General features: G+C 52.0%; 1 protein-coding gene across 1 annotated transcript in view; it reads left to right on the forward strand.

Moving 5' to 3' along the window:
* Positions 1–6,484: 6,484 nt before the first annotated feature.
* Positions 6,485–13,475, forward strand: part of lrrc24 (leucine rich repeat containing 24) — a 76,283-nt gene continuing 69,292 nt past the window's right edge. The window contains exon 1 of the mRNA XM_038798614.1: positions 6,485–6,823. The gene's annotated coding sequence lies outside the window, so the exon portion shown is untranslated. The remainder of the gene's footprint in view (positions 6,824–13,475) is intronic.

Genomic DNA, 13,475 nt, shown 5'->3' on the forward strand with positions numbered 1-13,475 from the left:
CGGCCACTAATCAGACCCCTCACGAGCGATTATTTGTTTTCCCTAGGGGCACTACCACGGGGGCTTCACTCCCATCTTGGTTGAGGACACCGTCCCGGTTCTCCTCCGGAAGCACGTCCGGACACATAAAACGGACCCACTGGTAGAGAGGGTACTACTACTACACTCAAACCCACACTACGCCTTTATCGAACACCCCGACGGCGGTCAGGACACCATTTCCCTCCGTGACCTGGCGCCTGCAGGATCCACCACCACCACCACCGCCGAGGTACCCCTCACACTACACCCCACCCGACCCTCCATGCCCTGCGCCCCCACGCCTACAGGTTTCCTGCGCCCCCCTTCGCCCGTCGCACCGGTCAGGAACGAAGCTCTGAACGAACCACCCCCAGAGTCCACCCTCATACCCACACCGCCCGCCAGCACACAGCCATCCGAAGCGGCTGCAACTCCCGGTGCTCCGCCGATCCCAGCGGACGACTCGGCCACCGGACCGGCTCAATCTGTAGAGCCGTCACCCCCGCTGGACTTGATTTTTTTTACAGGGATTGAATGTGGTGAATGTATAAGGCATAATTCACACTGTGTATCACAATGTGTCCCTGTGGGCTCCGTCTGTGAGCCGTTGCGCGGCTCTGCCCACAGGGGGAGATGAGGAGCTTGTACAAGGCTCCACCCTTGGCTCTGTTCTTGGCTCCGCCCTTGGCTCCGCCCATGGCCCCTCCCACTACCGGAAGTATAAAGTGCTGCGGTCTTGTGAATCTGCCCTCAGTTCTTCTGGTCGCAGGCAGGCTCAGTTGTAAGTCTATTAAAGCCACAGTTTAGTTCCTCTCGTGTCTTGAGTGAATTGATTGTCGCATCACCCTGTATCCTCACACTGTGACCCCCCACCATCGGAAACATCCTTCCTGCATCTCATCTCATCTTCCGGTTAGGCACGCTACAGCCTTCCGGCCTGAACATCGAATTCAACAACTTCAGATGATCAGCCCCACCTCGACCCATTTGTTTTCATTTCATTTTAACTGTCTTTTACCATTTCTTTCTTTCTTAATATACATTTAATTTCCCCCCCCCTCCCCCCCCCCCCCCCAATCTTATTCACCTTTCCTGCACCTTTCTCCTCTTTGCTTCCCCCTTCCCCTCCCCCACACCTCCAGTTCATCTTCTGATGTTAGTTTCCCTGCTGTTTGACCTTTCACATCTTTTGTCCTCTCTGGGGACTGCCATTAACACTCTTTCTCTTGGTATCTGTGGCTATTAGCACCCGGTTTCCCTGGGTTTCTGTGGCTATGACTCAGCACGGTAGCATGGTGGTTAGCATAAATGCTTCACAGCTCCAGGGTCCCAGGTTCGATTCCCGGCTGGGTCACTGTCTGTGCGGAGTCTGCACATCCTCCCCGTGTGTGCGTGGGTTTCCTCCGGGTGCTCCGGTTTCCTCCCACAGTCCAAAGATGTGCGGGTTAGGTGGATTGGCCATGCTAAATTGCCCGTAGTGTCCTAAAAAGTAAGGTTTGGGGGGGGGGGTTGTTGGGTTACGGGTATAGGGTGGATATGTGGGTTTGAGTAGGGTGATCATGGCTCGGCACAACATTGAGGGCCGAAGGGCCTGTTCTGTGCTGTACTGTTCTATGTTCTATCTTTCATTCTCTCTCCACAGTATAAATATTTCCCACTTTCTCTGTCTGTTAGCTTTGACAAAGAGCCATCGGACTCGAAACATTAGCTCTTTTCTCTCCCTTCAGATGCTGCCAGACTTGCTGAGATTTTCCAGCATTTTCTCTTTCCTTCCTGCATCTACCCTGTCCAGTCCTGTTAGAATTGTAATGGGTTTCTCTCTCCTTTGCCTTTCGGACCTGCTCCTGCAGTTCCCTCTCCCTGACATCTTGGTTTCTCCCTTGAAATCTCGAACTCACTCGACATTCACTGTTCCGTTAACGTTCGAGCTCGTCACCATTTAAGGTTCTTGGACTTATTTTTCTCAGCAATCTGCCATTATGTCCAGTTAGAGAGACTTAAACTGCTCCCTATGCCTTGGAGCATAATCACCAGCTAACTTCAAATTGCTTTCTGTTTCCCAATGGCTCCTCTGTTGCTCAAAGGCACAATTTTCTCTCCTTTGTTTTAACTTCCCGAAGCCACTTCAGGGGCCGTAAAACCTCATTAAAAATGCAGGAGTACAAACAAACCCAGAGACTTACAGGCAACATTTTGAAGTGAAACCAAAACTCAGATACCCCAACACCCCCCCCCCCCCCCCCACTCCCCCGCTGCCCACTTTCTCAACACAAAAAAGCAGAAACATGAATTAAACTGAAACTCAAAACTATAGCTTATCCCTAACACCCAGAAACGCAACTTACTTACAGACCTCAATTTCCCAACATTATGGATAGTGATAGTGATGGTCAAGGCACCAATGCTCTTTCCATCACAAGGCTGATGGGTAATCTCTCCCACCCTTGCCATCGGTGTGTTTGTTGAAAGCATTTCATTGATGATCAATTTGTTTGGCTGTGACATTAACGCACCATCCATGGCCATCAGGTCTTAGTCTGGCTTTAAAAAATTAATGTACAGGATGTGGGCGTCGCTGGGTAGGCCCGCATTTGTTGCCCATCCCTAAGTACCCCTGAGAAGGTGGCGATGAGCCGCCTTCTTGAACCGCTGCAGTCCATGTGGTGTAGGTACACCCGCTGTGCTGTTAGGGAGGGAGTTCCAGGATTTTGACCCAGTGACAGTGAAGGAATGGCCGATATATTTCTAAGTCAGGAGGGTGAGTGACTTGGAGGGAAACCTCCAGGTGGTGGGGTTCCCACATCTCTGCTGCCCTTGTTGTCCTGGCCACATGTTTGGAAGGTGCTATCTCTGGAGCCTTGGTGAGTTTCTGCAAAGCCTCTTATAGATAGTAAACACGGTGCCACTGTTTGTCAGTGGTGGGGGGAGTGACTGTTTTTGGAAGGGATATCATCCAAATGGGCTGCTTTTTCCTGGATGGCGTCAAACCTCTTCAGTGTTGTTGGAGCTGCACTCATCCGGGTCAGTGGGAAATATTCCATTCACTCCTAACTTGTGCCTTGTAGATGGTGGACAGGCTTTGGGGAGTTGCGAACGGTGCAACTCCCCACCATGCCGTGGGGGCGGCACGGTAGCACAGTGGTTAGCACAGTTGCTTCACCGCTCCAGGGTCCCAGGTTCGATTCCCCGCTGGGTCACTGTCTGTGTGGAGTCTGCACGTTCCCCCTGTGTCTGAGTGGGTTTCCTCCGGGTGCTCCGGTTTCCTCCCACAGTCCAAAGGTGAAAGATGTGCGGGTTAGATGGATTGGCCAGGCTAAATTGCCCTGAGTGTCCAAAAAGGTTAAGTGTGGGTTACGGGATTAGGGTAGATACATGGGCTTGAGTGGAGTGCTCTTTGTAAGGGCCGGTGCAGACTCAATGGGCCGAATGGCCTCCTTCTGCACTGTTAATTCTATGAATTTTATGTGAGAGAGGTCACAGAATCGTAGCTCCGAGCGACCTCTCTCTCTGTGATAGAGGTCACAGAGTCGTAGCTCCGAACTGCTTCTCTCTCTGTGATAGAGGTCACAGAGTCGTAGCTCCGAGCTGACTCTCTCTGTGATAGAGGTCACAGAGTCGTAGCTCCGAGCTGTCTCTCCCTGTCTGTGATAGAGGTCACAGAGTCGTTGCTCCGAGCTGTCTCTCTCTGTCTGTGATAGAGGTTACAGAGTTGTTGCTCTGAGCTGTCTCTGTCTGTGATAGAGGTTACAGAGTCGTTGCTCCGAGCTGCCTCTCTCTCTGTGATAGAGGTTACAGAGTCGTAGCTCCGTGCTGCCTCTCTCTGTGATAGAGGTTACAGAGTTGTTGCTCTGAGCTGTCTCTCTCTGTCTGTGATAGAGGTTACAGAGTCGTAGCTCCGAGCTGTCTCTCTCTTTGTGATAGAGGCTACAGAGTCGTAGCTCCGAGCTGTCTCTGTCTCTGTGATAGAGGCTACAGAGTCGTAGCTCCGAGCTGCCTCACTGTCTGTGATAGAGGTTACAGAGTCGTAGCTCCGAGCTGACTCTCTGTCTGTGATAGAGGTTACAGAGTCGTAGCTCCGAGCTGCCTCACTGTCTGTGATAGAGGTTACAGAGCCGTAGCTCCGAGCTGCCTCCCTGTCTGTGATAGAGGTCACAGAGTCGTAGCTCCGAGCTGTCTCTCCCTGTCTGTGATAGAGGTCACAGAGTCGTTGCTCCGAGCTGCCTCTCTCTCTGTGATAGAGGTTACAGAGTCGTAGCTCCGAGCTGCCTCTCTCTGTGATAGAGGTCACAGAGTCGTTGCTCTGAGCTGTCTCTCTCTGTGATAGAGGTTACAGAGTTGTTGCTCTGAGCTGTCTCTCTCTGTCTGTGATAGAGGTTACAGAGTCGTAGCTCCGAGCTGTCTCTCTCTTTGTGATAGAGGCTACAGAGTCGTAGCTCCGAGCTGTCTCACTCTGTCTGTGATAGAGGTCACAGACACGTGATCAGCGCAGGCTTGGTGGGCTAAAGGGCCTGTTCCTGTGCTGTACTGTTCTTTGTTCTTTGTTCAAGGCCATTTTAAAAAGCCTCCCTGATCTCTCGACCGCCCTTGGACACAGCACCGCAATCTCCTGCATCCCCCCCCCCCCCCCCCCCCCCCCACCCCAATGCCTCAACCTACCTCTGAGAGGATCCTCAAGGCCCTCACCCCACTTCTTAAGGGCAGGGCACCCCCGGGCCTGATCCCTGGCACGGACAACCTGGCACCCAAGCCTCTTGGAGCTGCCAGCCTGGAACCCTGGCAGTACCGCCCAGGCACTCTGCCTGGGTGGCAGTGCCAAGGTGCCAGGCGGGCAGTGCCAAGGTACCCAGCTGCTGGCACGCGTGCCAGGATACCACCCTGTCCAGAGCCTGATCACCTGGGGCCCTCCAATGGCCTGGGAGACCCCTTCAGGTGCCGTTACGTCTGCTCCACATTTGTGGATCAGTGTTCAATGGCGCGATGGTGAGATCTCCCAGGCATGGGCCTTCATTCCCGGCCTTGGGAAAATCAGGCGGCGACATATTTAAATGAGCCGCATCTGATCCAAATCGTGACATTCCGCTAGATCTCATTAGATTTTGCAAGGCTCATCAGACAGTTTGGGGACCTCTTCTTGGATGGGAAGTTTGCGACTCTGGAGGAGCTGGTGGGGAAGTGGAACCTCCCCCCTGGGAACGCTTTTAGGTATATGCAGGTCAGGGACTTTGTTAAGAGGAAGGTGGAGGAGTTTCCGCGGCTGCTGCCAAGGGGGGTGCAGGACAGGGTGCTTTCGGGGACGTGGGTGGGGGAAGGGAAGATCTCGGCTATCTACCAACTGATGCAGGAGGAGGAGGAGGCCTCAGTAGATGAGCTCAAAGCGAAATGGGAGGAAGAGCTAGGGGAACAGATTGAGGAGGGGACGTGGTCGGACGCACTGGAGAGGATGAATTCTTCCTCCTCTTGTGCACGGCTCAGCCTAATTCAGCTGAAGGTGCTGCACAGGGCTCACATGACGGGGGCAAGGATGAGCCGGTTTTTCAGAGGGGAAGACAGGTGTGGGAGGTATTCGGGTGGCCCGGCAAACCACACCCATATGTTTTGGGCATGTCCGGCTCTGGAGGGGTTTTGGAAGGGGGTGGCGGGGATTTTGTCAGACGTGGTTGGGTCTAGGGTCAGGCCGGGCTGGGGGCTCACGATCTTTGGGGTAGCTTCGGAGCCGGGAGTGCAGGAGGCGAGAGAGGCCGGCATTCTGGCCTTTGCGTCTCTAGTAGCCCGGCGCAGGATTCTGTTACAGTGGAGGGATACGCGGCCCCCGAGTTCGGAGACCTGGGTCAACGACATGGAGGGGTTCATCAAGTTGGAGAGGATGAAGTTTGCCCTGAGGGGGTCGGTACAGGGGTTCTTTCAGCGGTGGCAGCCCTTTCTCGATTTCCTGGCGAAGGGGTAGAGAGTGGTCGGTCTCAGCAGCAACCCGGGGGGGGGGGGGGGGGGGGGCCTCAAGAATACACAGTTGAAGATTTTGCAAGGCTGGCACAGTGGTTTAGCCCTGTTGCCTCACGGCGCCGAGGTCCCAGGTTCGATCCCGGCTTTGGGTCACTGTCCGTGTGGAGTTTGCACATTCTCCCCGTGTTTGCGTGGGTTTCGCCCCCACAACCCAAAGATGTGCAGGGTAGGTGGATTGGCCATGCTAAATTGGCCCTTAATTGGAAAAAATGAATTGGGTACACTAAATTTATAAAAAGAAGATTTTGCCAGGCGTTCTGAGCATCGCAAATCTGGCGAGAGGTTTGTCGCGAGATTTAACGGCCTCAGTGCGTCGCTGGGTCGTGCTCGACGAAGCTGTTCAATCGCGCCCGTTAATTCCGTTTTTCCCTCGTCACTGGTGCTGCCTGGCCTGATGACTATATCCAGCATTTTCTATTTTTATATCTTAAGCTGTCCACCTCGTAATCTATCACCTTGTGGGGGCTCGTTGTGTGTAAATTGTCTGCCACATTCCTTGCGTTACGCAGTGACAATCCGTCAATGGCTGCAAAGCCCTTGGAGTTGACTGGTTGTCAGTAAAGATGTTTATAAAAGCAGTTCCTCCTCTCTCGGGGAGCCAGGCAGTAATTAAGTGAACAGATGACGGCTGCCTGATGGACATTATTAATTTGGAGCTTCGGAAGGCAATAGCGGATTTTGAGGAAGATTAAGGTTGATGGAAGTAATGAGAATTTAGCTGGCTGGATCCGGAAATGGTGAGAATGCAGAGTTCGGAGTAAACTGGGAGCAACACTGGGAGGCCAGGCAGCGACACTCTGCGGTAGGTGTTTTCGGGAACTCCTGCTGTTTCTGGCCTCCAGGAATGATGAGGAGGCACTGCTGTCAGATATGATGCTGAAACACAGCTAGGCGATCACAAGGAGACTAATAAGATTCCAAGATATTTGGGTTAATTTAATGAATGGGTTAAGGACGGCAGACGGATTTGAATGCAGTTAAATGGAAGAGTGTACACAATGGAACAGAACAGCAGCAAAAAAGCATTACGGTGACGAGATGAGAATGAGTCATCAGTGAGAATTCACCGAGAGTTAATGTGAAGCTGTTAGCAAGAAGGTTAACTGCTTATTTTTCATTTACAGGTTGCGGGCTTCACGGGCTGTGTGAGAGTATTTGTTAGCCATCCCTAATTTCCCTTGAGAAGCTGGTGGTGAGCTGCCTTCTTGAACCACTACAGTGACTGAGGTGTAGGTACACCCACAGTGCTCTTCGGCCGGGAGTTCTAGGATTTTGAACCAGTCCTGATTATTTCAATACAGCCCCTGTGCTGTTCTTTGTGTTGCTTATTTCAGGATGGTTGGCGTAGTGTTCGCAAAGACCACAAAATACCTTGAACTTAAACAAAACTATAAATTTATTACCATCACTAACTTGCATTCGACACGCACTCCTCAAGAATACGGGCAGCACGGTAGCATGGTGGTTAGCATAAATGCTTCACAGCTCCAGGGTCCCAGGTTCGATTCCCGGCTGGGTCACTGTCTGTGCGGAGTCTGCATGTCCTCCCCGTGTGTGCGTGGGTTTCCTCCGGGTGCTCCGGTTTCCTCCCACAGTCCAAAGATGTGCGGGTTAGGTGGATTGGCCATGCTAAATTGCCCGTAGTGTCCTAAAAAGTAAGGTTAGGGGGGGGTTGTTGGGTTATGGGTATAGGTTGGATACGTGGGTTTGAGTAGGGTGATCATTGCTCGGCACAACATCGAGGGCCGAAGGGCCTGTTCTGTGCTGTACTATTCTATAATACACAGTTGATTAATAGCATCTAAACAACACTCATCTACAGCCAATCTCACGACTGGTTTACACTATGATCTACACTCGCTTACACTATCTGACCTCCTGACCTTCACGAGCTAACTCCTGCACACTCTCCCAGACTCTCCCACAAGGCTCAGCGTTACTGCCTTATAGAGTTGTAACTCTAGCTCCCTCTAGTGGCTACTCGCGACACTTCATTAACCCTTGCAGTGCTGATAGTTATGAAGATGCCACATCCCCGGCCTGGTCTTCATCTTCCACAATCCAGGAACTGAAGCTTGTATTAGAATTCTGCCCACCATATCTTAACCTGCACCAAATCCTGTTCAAACATCTTCCATCTCCTTCTGGTCCGACCAACCCCATTGTTTTAGAATTCCCATTGCTTGTGCAGATCCCCTGCCAGCGAGTGTCGCCAGCTCATTTGGATGACACTGGGATCATTGTCACCAAGGCTGACTCCATTGCCACCAACTAATTCCGTCCCCTTCAGTCACTTTCCAGCAGGGTACCCAAGGCTGGGAACGAGGGGCCATTTTTATCTCATTTACCCAGAAATGCTGAAGCCGATTCATGCACCTCGCGTATTTGAGATCAGAGAAATCAGGAAAGGAGTTGGGATCTTCCTGTTCTTTCTGGCTCTGGACTAGAGTGAAACTTTAAGTCAATTTTTGAAGTTAATTTTTCTCTTCCTGCATTGCTGCTATTGCACTTAACATCAACAAAAGTGATGGCAGCTTACGCAATTGCTTTGAATCTTTGGTTTGCTCCAAGCGTTAGTATTTTAGATTAAGATTTCAATGATGCTGTGGAGGTCATGGCTCAGTTGGAATATACGGGGAAAAAATCAGACTGAGAATGACAACACCATTTGAAAGGGCAGTTTAGTCAGAACTCGGTCACCGCCGAGTTGTGCAGGGCGGGTCTGGGACAGAAATACTGAGGAGACGTCAGTGACGGTCAGGGAAGTTGACCTAGCTGTTTGCATTTCACTGGGAGTGGTTTTCCCAGAATAAGTGGTCAGCCATTTTGGACCGGGATGAGGAGGAATTTCTTCACTCAGATTTGTTTATTGTCAAGTGTACCGAGGTACAGTGAAAATAATTTTTCTGTGAACAGCTCAAACAGATCATTTAGTACATGGAAAGAAAAGAAAATACATAATAGGTGCAACACAATGTAGTGATATGCATCACTGATATACATACACAAGTTAATGTAAATACACTACAACTAAGTAACCATTAGAGGGAGCACCAGAGATGTCATGATATGCAGACACGCAACCAGGGCCGGCCCAAGGCACCGGCAACTTGGGCAGTCGCCCGGGGCGCCATGTGCTAGGGGGCGCCAGAGATTCGGGTCCCGCGCATGCGCAGTTGGGCCGGTGCCAACCAGCGCATGCGCGGTGGCCGCCCTCCGCCAGTGCGGCCCCCTCCCGCCCCCCTCCGGCCGCCCCCCCCCCTGTCCGCCCTCCGTCCGCCCCCGCCCCTCGGGCTTGCCGCCCCCCCCCCCCTCGGGCTCGCCGCCCCCCCCTCGGGCTCGCCGCCCCCCCCCCCCCTCGGGCTCGCCGCCCCCCCCTCGGGCTCTCCGCCCCCCCCCCCCTCGGGCTCGTCGCCCCCCCCCTTGGGCTCGCCGCCCCCCGCCCCCTCGGGCTTGCCCACCCCCCGCCCCCTCGGGCTCACCCACCCCCGCCCCCTCGGGCTCGCCCCCCCGCCCCCCGCCCTCTCGGGCTCGCCCCCCCCCTCGGCCCCGCCCCCCCCTCCTCGGCCCCCCCCTCAGCCCCCCCCCCCGCCTCACCCCCCCGCCTCGGCCCCGCCCCCCTCCGCCCCGCCCCGACCCTGCCCCCCTCGGCCCCCCCCCCTCACCTCTCCTTGCCCCCCCCGCCCCCCCCCCCCCCCCCGAAGGGCGCCGAAGTTCAGCTTGCCCGGGGCGCCAGCAACCCTAGGGCCGGCGCTGCACGCAACCAATGGGTCATTAGAACAGGACACAACCAATGGGTAATCAGGACACCCAGAGGTGGCATTACCACAAGGGGGCACTACACGACCCATATAAAAAGGACAAGGCACACAGGCTCTGCCTCTTCCAGGGGCTGGTTTAGCACACTGGGCTAAATCGCTGGCTTTTAAAGCAGACCAAGGCAGGCCAGCAGCACGGTTCAATTCCCGTACCAGCCTCCCCGAACAGGCGCCGGAATGTGGTGACTAGGGGCTTTTCACAGTAACTTCGAAGCCTACTTGTGACAATAAGCGATTTTCATTTCATTTCACCGGCAGAAACCAAGAGAGCAAGACAGGGTTGATTATCAGCAACATCACACCCTAGCACATGGTCGAGAGCAAGCTTGTATAGTTAGCAGAGTAGACTGATTACTAGAGGCAGATTAGTAAAGTATCAAACTCATTTAAGAGCATTGTTAATCGTTCAAAAAATATGTTAAACTTATCTCCGAGTCTGGAGCACCTTTCAGCAGAGTCTACATCAAGTAGCAGGTTATGTTACCAGCAATAACATAACACAACACACAAGTTACACAATGTAAATACATAGACACCGGCATCGGGTGAAGCTTACAGGGGTGTAGTATTAATCAGGTCAGTCCATAAGAGGGCCGTTTAGGAGTTTGGTAAAAGTGGGGAAGAAGCTGTTTGTGCATGTTCTCCTGCACGATGGAAGAAGTTGGAAGAGTGAATAAGCCGGGTGGGAGGGGTCTTTGATTATGCTGCCCGCTTTCCCCAGGCAGTGGGAGGTGTAGATGTAGTCAATAGATGGGAGGTGGGTTTGCGTGATGGACTCGGCTGCGTTCACAACTCTCTGAAGTTTCTTGTGGTCTTGGGCCGAGCAGTTGCCGTACCAGGCTGTGATGCAGATGCTTTCTATGGTGCATCTATAAAAGTTGGTAAGAGTTAATGTAGACATGCCGAATTTCCTTAGTTTCCTGAGGAAGTATAGGCGCTGTTGTGCTTTCTTGGTGGTAGCGTCGACGTGGGTGGACCAGGACAGATTTTTGATGATGTGCACACCTAGGAATTTGAAGCTGTTAACCATCTCCACCTCGGCCCAGTTGACGCAGACAGTACAGTACTTTGCTTCCTGAAGTCACCCCCCCCCCCCCTCCCCCCCAACCCTCGAGAGGGCTGCGGAAGCTCAGTCATTGAGTTATGTTCAAGATGGAGACTGATCAATTTCTAGATTTTAAAAATGTCATGGGATACTGGGAAGTGAAGTGCAGCAAAATGGGTTTGGTTGAGCGAGAATGGCCTAATTCTGTCCCTATAAGTAAGTCACGTTGCCATAGTCCCAGATGACCATAGGCTGCTTTCCCCTTTGAGGGGGGAGAGCTGACTGGTGGTGATTTAACCTGAGGGTCACCACATCTCAGGTTGGAGGCAAGGTTGAGGAGGCGGGGCCTTCATGAATCACCTCAGCCGGTACAGGAATTGAACCCACGCTGTTAGCCTCGCTCTATCCAGCCGACTGAGCTAAACCGGCCCCCATTCCTAGATGGTCTTATGATTTAATGTTAAACTATCTTAACTAAGAATCTGGCAGCTCAAGTTGCCAAAAAGATTAAACCCAATCAAACACAGCCAGCAAAGCCGGAAGACTAATATATATGTAGCAAGAGTCAGAGACTGCAGCTCCGAATTTAATGCAAATATCAGCAAGGGGCAAGTCGAGATGGAAGACAAATGAACAAGGCAGCAGCAGCGTGACCCTGCCCTCCCACCATTTTAGGTCAGGTGGTGAGCTTGGAGGTAACCAGTGTGTCGGCAAGTGGGGGGCTCAGGACCCTCCATTTGAGGAAAACCTGGCCCGTGATTTAAAATCCCACCACAGCAGGTGTGGAAGTTACATTCGGTCCTGAAATGGTCCAGTAAGTCGCTCAGTTGACCGTCTCAAGGACAGATGGGATAGACAATAAACACTGTCCTTGCTCGTGACACCCATACCCCTGAATGAATAGGGGGAAAAAAAATCTCAAGGTGGCTGGAAATGAAAGGAAGATGCAAGTTATGTATGAGACTATAAGACCATTAGGAGCTGAAGTAGGCCATTCGGCCCATCGAGCCTGCTCCGCCATTCAATGAATCATAATCGACCTGAGCCTTATCCTCATAACCCTTGATTCCCTTACTGATTAAAAATCTGTCTATCTCAGCCTTGAACATACTTGACGGCCCAGCCTCTACAGCTCTCTGCGGTAAAGAATTCCACAGATTCTTAGAGAAGACATTCCTCTTTATCTCTGTCTTAAATGGGCGCCCCCTTACTCTGAGATTATACCCTCTGTATATTATATATGTGTGGCTATGTATACAATTTTGGAAAACTTTGTTTTTGTGACTGTATTTTGAGTAAGATATTGGATCAGGTACAGCAGATTCTGCAGGATGATATTGGGTTTAAAGGCCACATTGTAAAGACAGGCTGTATAAACTTTGCTTGTGTTTGTTCCTTGACAATAGACGAAGGGTTGATCTAATCTCGGAATAGACGGACTCAAAAAGGTAGATGCAGAAAAACAATTTCCTCTGGTGGTGGAACTCCAGAACAAATTATAGAATTTACAGTGCTGAAGAAGGCCATTCAGCCCATCGAGTCTGCACCCTAACCAAGCCCGCACCTCCACCCTCCCCGTAACCCAGTAACCCCACCCAACCTTTTTGAACACTAAGGGCAATTTAGCATGGCCAATCCACCTAACCTGCACGTCTTTGGACTGTGGGAGGAAACCGGAGCACCCGGAGGAAACCCACGCAGACACGGGGAGAATGTGCAGACTCCGCGCAGGCAGTGACCCAAGCCGGGAATCGAACCTGGGACCCTGGTCGCAACTATGCTCCCCACTATGCTACCGTGCTGTCCAAATGGACATTATCTAAAAATTAAAGCAAAGCCATTTGGGAATGAGTTGGGAAACAAACAATGTTAGACACCTGGAACCTTTCCTTAAAACGGTGTGTATAATGAGCCGGTTGAAACCTTCAAGATCACCTTTGATACGTTTTGTGAGTTAAGGGCATCAGAGGATGTGATAAGAGGTGTAGATAAATGATGCACAGATCAGCCATGATCTGATGGAATGATGGAAAAGAATGTCGGTGTCCTGTTGTTATCTTCATTCCTTCGGGAAGATAGTCAAAGATGTGGAAGGCCATTTTAGTTCATCCATCCAGAAACATCCAACAGATTCTCATCCCCAAATATATCCAGGATTTTTCATTTCCACTGTCTTCTCTGGGAACGCATTCCACGTTTAGAACACACAGGTTGGAATTTTCCTGACACGCCGTGTGTCCCCGACATCAGGCCCTGGGCTCGCGAAGGCAAATAGCAGGATCACGGTGGCCAATTAAGAGGCTTCCACTGGTACTGTTGCCCCAGGAAGGACTGTAGGTTTCCTCCCCAACGGGGCTGACGTCTCTGCAATCCTAACAGTACTGAGGAAGTGCGGCACTGTCGGAGGTGCCGGCTTTCAGGTGAGATACCTGCTCGGGTACTTTGAAGAAGGGCAGGTAAACTGTCCCTGGCGTTGTTTTTTTTACACCTCACCAACAAACAGTAAATGGTAACGAATACAACATCAATCCCCCTACCAACAACAACGATCCCATCCTTCCACCACCCCTCAAACAAAGGCCCACCTGACA

The sequence above is a fragment of the Scyliorhinus canicula genome, chromosome 5 (genome assembly GCF_902713615.1).
Source record: "Scyliorhinus canicula chromosome 5, sScyCan1.1, whole genome shotgun sequence".
NCBI classification, from domain to species: Eukaryota; Metazoa; Chordata; class Chondrichthyes; order Carcharhiniformes; family Scyliorhinidae; genus Scyliorhinus; species Scyliorhinus canicula.